The following is an 8343-nucleotide window of genomic DNA, read 5'->3' as shown; positions in this document are numbered from 1 at the left end:
TATAAACAAAGATGATAACTATTCTGTCAATTCTATCCAATTTCAAATTAGAAAATAAAGAGTAAGTTCAAAATATCAATAGCATAATTTGGCATTGTTCATAATGCGGGGAGCTTCACCACACTACTGGATTACCATGTCAACATAACAAGCATAGATGAAGGGAAAAGAAAATCATTGTATCTATTTTGGATAATGTGCATGGCATATTGTTCATATCATCAGCCACATCAGTAAGATAAAAAAGGAGATGACAAGGTGCAAACGTGGGCTGCTTCACCACACACTGGATTATAGATCCACAAAACCAAGCATACATAGAGGGAGTATTAAGTAATGTGCATGGTATGAATAAGAAATTTGGTTTTACAAGTAAAACTTAGAACTTACGGTTCTTACGAACATGCATTTTGGTAGAAACAGCAAACTAAACAACAGTAAACGATAGGGAGTATGAGCAAATTAAACAGCAGTTGAGGATAAATGCTTTAGAAGGACTGACTTACATTAACAGTTAAGACCGGCTTTATAATGCCCTTCTCCATGTCAAGGGAAGGATAACTCAAGAATTTCAGCACAAAATCTTCTTCATAAGCATTGCATGTACTCTACATTTTGTAGAGAGTAATTATAGATATGATATTACTGGAAGGGATAGAGGATAATGTAGATAAGATGCAGATTGATGCTACATAATCAACTACCAATCCCTAGAAGTACAAGCGTTACAGGACAAAATGTACTGACAAGAGCAATGGGCTACACTTCTGCACTGGCATTGTCTGTGTATTCTACTTGTTGGTAAGATTAAATATAGATCTGATCTTTTTTAGTAAATGGTGGGCGAGGGAGACAAGATGCAGAATGCTACAAAATGAACCAATCCCTCTTTCCATAATACAAGAGTGTTTTGAACACTGTTGTACTGTACAAAACGTTCTTATATTATGGGACGGAGGGAGTAGCTGCTAATGTAAGTACAATGATAGACCATGTTCAGTCCTTACAAGAGGACTGCAGAGCTAAACCTCTTCAAAAGCATTGGGTTAATTCTAAATTTGTGTAAGAGTCCATACGGATCTTATAATGTCCACCAAATGGGCGATTACGAGGCTAACATGTGCAGTGATGATACATAATCAAACAGCTATGAAAGTAAGTATGGTCATACAGGGCACGAGGTACTCACGAGAGCAATGCAGTGTGCAGTATAGTTGCGAGATTCTATGGTCCCTTGAGAACGAATGTTCTTCTACTAACAGTTTTCGTACAAGTGAGACATTAAGGCAAATGGAGAAATGTAGTTCAAATTGTGATGTGATATCATAGACAGTACCTTACTCTGCAGCCAAGACCAATGTGTAACAAGATTATTCTAGTCACGCCGGATAAATGTAGCACCGGAGACTTTACAGAAATTTCATTCAGAGGCTTGCCATCGAAGTGCGCTTGCCTCAGGTAGGAACGATACTTCATCAACGAGTGCTTGAAAAGCGCAACCAACTCTTGCTCGTCATCACAATCCAGTTTGCTCCTTGCCTATTTAAAAGAATGAAATCGTGTGTCTTCTGTCAGCAGAAACATATGCAGTAATGACCATGAATAACATTAGTACATTACTTACACGTAAGTTGCGGAGGAAGACTGGAAATTGTTCTGTGTCTGCGGTATAATCTTTCCATGAAGGAAAGATGCGCACAAAGTTCCTGAGAACAGCATAAGCTTCGTCTTCTAAACTGGGAAGAAATGGAACAGGGGTCCTATTTGCTGCAATTGGGGCTCTCCCTGGTTCGAAAAGAGATTTGGCAACTAGATTTGGTGTACTCTTTGCTGGAATGGGCGGTTTGCGTCATACAGCTGGTGCTATGTCAACTGGCATAATCATACTGTTTGCTGCAGTTGGGGTCTACTGAGTTGGGGCATCAGAAATGACCAGTGTAGTAGGGCTAGAGTCTGCTAGAGTTGGGGTATTTTGTGGGTCAGGTGATATTGCAACTACGCCTAATGGGCTATTTGATTTATCAGGTGCGACTACCTTTTCCAAATACTTTGCTTGTGCTCCTCCACAATCAGCAACTGCCCTCTTCCTTTTGAACGTCTGATACACAAGAACAACATTTGAATGGATAAATATGGTATGATGACAGATGGAATATGCTGAAAATGGATAGGCAGGGCGTATTCACATACACGATATGTAAACTAAGCTAATGGCAGTTCAACCAAGTAGAAGCAATGCAAAGCATCAGTTGCAAGACATGTGCGAGCAATATAACCTTGGAAAGTTAGAGCAAGTACCTTGATGGGTGAATAAGATAGGGCATCTTCCTCTGACTCCTCCACTAGGGAGCTACATTAACTTAGGTCTCCCTCTAGCTCAGAATCACTGTTAGGATCATATTCTGAGCATGAATCTATAGGTGGAGAGCGTTTGCATTGCATTGCATGCATACTTGATTTCAGTCCCTTAATGCCAAGTTTGACAGCCATGGCATTGTTCTGCTTTATTTTTTTCATGCGCGCAAGCTCATAATCATTATGATGCTGTTCAGAATCTGAGATTCATGAAAACATAAAAAGTAGTCAGATTATCTATGGAATGCATTGCGGATTCAACTCGGAGAGTGTCTCCCTATAAACCCCTGCATATGCAAAGTTCACCTCGCCAACCGTGCTGACCAGACCACACACAGAAATACAAACCCCTTATGTCTCTATAACAGGCAGGCACACATTTCAAAACTAAAGTAGGAACATTAGAATCATATGAAATTCGTATTTGAACAAATAATCTAAGCAATTATGAGTGGCGTAATGTTTAGCTTCAAGGGTGGAGTGTTGGTAGGGCGACACAAAGCAAGTAGGCAGATTGTATTCCATGTAAAAGATCGAAACCTATGTAAAAGCTGGAAATGACACTTCCTTTCTATACAATGCAGTGTTCGTTACCCACACATGATGGAAGAGATCACATAGAGAAATACTATTCACTCAGGTCTACGATTCCAGTATTTAGAAACAGAGTGGTCCACCCTAAAAGAATATTGACAACAAATATGACAAGGCAAGCATAGATGTAGTAAATCAATCATTTACTTGTGAGCATATTAGGACAAGTATGCAGAATTGTAACTGCAGTAAGAGACCGTCCAAAATCTGAATGAAGAAGTTTGTGTAGCACTTATTGTTTGCAACTAATCGACGTGAATAATTGGATATCTATTATATACTTAAAACGATAGAAAACGAACGGTGTTGATTTGACAGTCTAAAAACTAAGCTGAATCAACGGTTAAGATTAGGCAAGTAATACAAGGCAAAAAACTGAAACACATTGATTTCGGTAGAAGTTGTGTATGTTAGGCAACACAGATTGGGTCGTTGCCGGATTGGGCAAGTACTAGATGTAAAAAAAAACTAAAACGGAATCATACGCCTCCATGCAGTCACCTAGCTAATTCAGGTGAATCACACGCCTCCAGGCAGCCACCTAGCTAATCCAGGTTTGTGTGTTAGCAGGAACCAGACGGAATTTGTCTTGGCGAGGACAATCTATCACATACACGTATGGACTCCTGTGCACGGTAGCTGTAAGCCAGAATCACATGATGAAGTCCGGACCAAGGACGCTAGCTTTAATAAATTTAGTATATGTGTCCTACAGTACGATGCTAATCAAAGTTACTAGCAGGTTCTCCAAACGAAAAAATGAAATGCACTAGCACACATACAAAGTATATTTACCGATTTATTTTTTAAAAAGTCAACTACATTCAAGACTTCAATACGGATAATTAGAGTCTCTTTGACTGGCAACATTAATAAAAATGTATAAATCAAAAAACACAGAATCACAATGTGATATCGACTCGAACTCTACATGACAAAATTTCTACAAAATTGTTTTTTTTGTGGGGATACAAAATCTTATTTCATTTCTTCGGATGAAAAAGTTAGTTGTTATCCACGACTGATGAATCTACTCTCTAAACAGAAACAATCAAGCTTAGTCAGCTGATTAAATGATCCATATCACTCTGCAGCCTAACAAAAGTAAATTGGATGTGCAAGTAACGGACTGATGAGTGAAGGGATACTTTTTTTTGCGGGGTGAAGAGATACATTCTACACGTACTAATAAAATTCTTCAATGAAATTCTTAAGGAAAAATCTAATGACATTCTTTGAGAAAAATAAAGAATCTTGCAAGAGGAATATACACGTATTAGCTACATAGATAAGACGATACTTAGTAGGTGAGGTTACCATTTCTTTTAGAAAAACACACAAACATTTATATTATCTTAGACATTAGTTGGAAGACATTATATTGCACAATGCCACTAAAATAATAATAAGGGGCCTATACTAGACATTACTGTTGGATATTACATTTTGCTTAAATGTCTCTTGAAAATTGTGGTTAAAAGACTGACACCGCCAATATATAGCTAGGCATGACATAAGTGGGCCACAATATGATTTTCACTTACACATGATAAAAAATCACTCGAATATACTAACATTAAATCATGATATAGATACCGGCTATAATTGTTTTCTTTTGACAAACGAGGGTGCATATTTTGTACTTTTTCCATAATATTTTATGTGATTTTTCAAGTCCACCTTCCCATACCAATATCCTAATGCTAATTTACGGATGAAAACACACAAGAAATCTAGCCGAACAAATGTGCAGCCACTTGAATATAGACCAGATGACACCTGCAAGGCTGACAGTCGCCCAGTGTGGTGCTTGATCAGAAGTTATTGTTATTGATGTAAGTGCCAACTCGGTATAAAGGGAACCGAGATGAAGCTTTATAAGATGAAGGGAGGTCGAGCCTATAATTTTACAATGGAGACGACCATGGAAGAATAGAACGAGAGGAAGGTGGCATAAGAGACAATTGACCTACCCATACGAAATTAGATGGCATGCCGGTTCACATTAGAGTCCAGGTGCATAAGCATCACAAACTCTTAAATGATGAATATTTCTATGTACATTATTTGAAGTACAACTTTAATTTTAAAGTCTCAAAAGTGGAATATATTTTTCAGCACAACATCAGAAATATTCTAAAACGATGATAGAAAGTTTCACCTAAAATATCGTTGTAATTTGTAATATCTGTCATGAGCACTCAAATAAGTATACTTTCAACTAAGTAGACAGCAAAAAACAATAATCTAGCCGCGCAAATGCGCGGGTGACCCCGCTAGTTATATTGAATGAGTAAGAAAGACAAGTAAAATTGTCAACAAACCTGGCTTGCAGTAGTAATCTGGGTCAATGTCACTACGACCAACAATCCAAAATGACTAGTTTCTGTTCCGAGGGACGGAATTTTGAAAACCCTGTGAACTTTCGAGGTACTAAAGATTACCGAAATACATCTGAACCATTAAGTGTAGGTAGCACTGAGCACACAACAAACCCTAATGACAGTCCTGCCTAATGAGTAATGAATCAATTAGAAAATGGGTGATGAGGAGTGGCTGCTAAGTGTTGAGGACGTATCTCAGGATAAATCGGGTTGTCTTGATGGGTGCTGCATGCCCGAGCCCTGAACGGACTGGGAAGGTAGGCACGGCAGCGCGCCCGGGCATCAGTGACGCTGTTGGGTGAGCGGCTCCTGGCCTCCTGTTAGTCTGGCGTCTCCTGCTAGAGTCATGCCGTCCGGGGACGGCAAGTCGCCGGCGAGGCAAGCGGCTGGGGGCGAGTAGAGATCGGAAGCACGCAGCAGAACAGAGGGGAATCGGGGCCTGGGACGACCCAAAATCCCAGGGTGGGCCGGCCCACCGTGGGCACCCTGTAGAGATACACACCCGAGCGGCGAACATGCATTTTCGAAACTAATTTAGGAACATTTAGCTGACCAATTAAACAACTTTTTTTTAATAATATCAAATTCATATTTGAACATCTAAGCTTGTTTAGCTTGATGCGTGGAGCAGTGTTATTATGACACAAAGCACGTATTCTGATCGTATAGTGATCATAAAAGGGGGAAACTCTAAGCATATTTTTTTAGCAAAAGAGGGTTTTCCCTCCGATTTCTATTAAAGAAACCACCATGGAACCAACGTGATCAATTAAACCCTAAGCATGATCAATTAAACCATATTATGGCTGTGCCATGGCAGATTTGAAGCTGCAAACCGGAGAAATGATATTTAGAATCCATTGTTTGCTTCGAACTAAGGACCAAGTTAAGATCTATTTTCTGGTTGAGATCAAAAAGTTGAGGAGATATGAAGTACCACCTCTCTTACGGCGCCGTGTAGGCATCGCGGGTGCGATGGCTGTCGGTGGCGTTGAAGCAGATCTGCGACGGTAGACGGGTGCATCGGGGGATAAGTCCCGTTGCGGTGGAAGAGAAGGTCGTGTGAGCGGCCCCGGCAAAGAGGACGACGGCGCCGATGAAGCGAGAGGACGCGATGCAAGGCTATTGGTCTGTCGCCGTGGATGAGAAACGTCCATCTCTAGCAGTGGACGACACGGTCTTGGTAGGCGCTCCAGCATGGTGGAGGATGGTGGCGATGGATGTGGTGGAGGACGGCGGCGATGGATGGCGTGGAGGACGGAGGCTGGTGTGGGCATGGGGTGTTCTAGCGCGGACGGTGTATGAATGGGAAAATGGAGGGAGAGGTACGGGGAACCATGTTTTTGGGACGCGCCTGTCTGAAATATGGGAAAGTTACGAACTTAGCCCCCATTTAAAATTTGGACGTCTCGTCGGTTGGGGATAGGACGGTAATCTCGCATCTCGCCAATATTTTCCCAGAGCGATTTCGGGCGAGGAGAGGGTGGTTGGCGCCCATGGTTGGCCCCCACGGTGTAAGAACGGGGCTGACAGGTAGGGCGGTTGTGTCACGTCTGAGTGAAGTTACAAACCTGCCCGTATTGAAAATATTTGCCTACATCGATTTCGGCCGAGTCGAGTTTGTTTTGCCGCCCACCATGTATGAATGGGGAATGGAGGGAGAAACAGAGGTCTTTCGGACGAGCTTGAATCAAATGTGTTTTTCCGCCCATGTTTGACGCCCACCGTGTCGGAATGGGCTCAGAGGCGGTCGTGTCATGTCTAATTGAAGTTACTAACCTATCCCTATTTAGATCAGTGGAAATCGGGCCGATGGATTGTCCGTGTAATGGGTAGACAGTAATTTCCATCTCCCAAACACTTGGCTTCGGGCAGCCAACGTGGGAGTGGGCATTTTGCAGCTTTTTCGAATTTTGGGACAATAAGCATCCACGTTTACCCTGGCAACTAAATTTGAATCCATTTTGTATTCCTATATGAATCTTTATAAATCGTTCTATGTGTTTTTATATATCTTCAAAAGGACGACAAAGATGTATTCCACTGTCCTATATGAATATGGTTTACAAATGTCGATACTCAAATTCCGAAACTAGTATCCAGTTTAAGGTGAATTTGAATATTTGGAACACTTCATGTCCAACTCAAATGTCACACGCAGCATAATGTGTACTCTCATTTAGATATGTACACAAGCGATGTATCAAGATTCAAATACCGAGTCAATCAACCAAGAATGTACAGAACTAACAGACATATAAACACTTATAGAGTATATGGATCAATAATATCAACTAACATACATAAGCCAGGCCGCTGTATTTTTTTTGCTACCACAACATCTTTTTTTAGCCAGCATCTCGGCCCTTTCCGATGCGTGCCACTTATGGTTCATTTATACTACTACTATTGCTGAATGCATATTCAGCCCGATTGGCATATTTGTAGGTCTGGCACAACAATCCAAATAAAATGTCTCCGAGTCTTATCAATTAACACAGACTTCCTCAAATAAAATTACAAACCAAAGAACAAAACAAAATTATTACATGATCTCTAAAACAAATGATTTGATTGATTACATGAACAGACAACACAAAGGTTATTCAACTATGAAAAGAACATTTCACCTATGATTTACCAAGTAGGAATTATCTGGTCAGTCTCAGCTTGCTTTGTTTTGAAATCCACCAAATATTTAATGGTTGTCTTGAGTACTGCTTGTGATTGTGTTGTTTGCTTCCTCAACATGTCAACTTCATCTCTAAGTGCAGAAGCAGAATCTCTTTCTACCACTAGTTTAGCCTCTAGAGCATCAGCAGTTGGCAATTCATAATGCACGGTTGGGCCGGTGCCACTGCTGTGGGATGATGCAACGTCCATGGGGACCTCGCTCTTTGATCTTGGGCTAACCTGTTTTGCCATTAAAGTTCCGATTGGATTCAGAAAAGTTGAAGTTAGCAAAACATCTCAACTGGGAGTTATAACAGCAAACCAGTTAAACAAACAA

Source organism: Triticum aestivum, chromosome 7B (assembly GCF_018294505.1).
Source record: "Triticum aestivum cultivar Chinese Spring chromosome 7B, IWGSC CS RefSeq v2.1, whole genome shotgun sequence".
NCBI lineage: Eukaryota > Viridiplantae > Streptophyta > Magnoliopsida > Poales > Poaceae > Triticum > Triticum aestivum.
The sequence above is the reverse complement of the archived record's forward strand: the minus strand, read 5'-3'. Positions refer to the sequence as shown.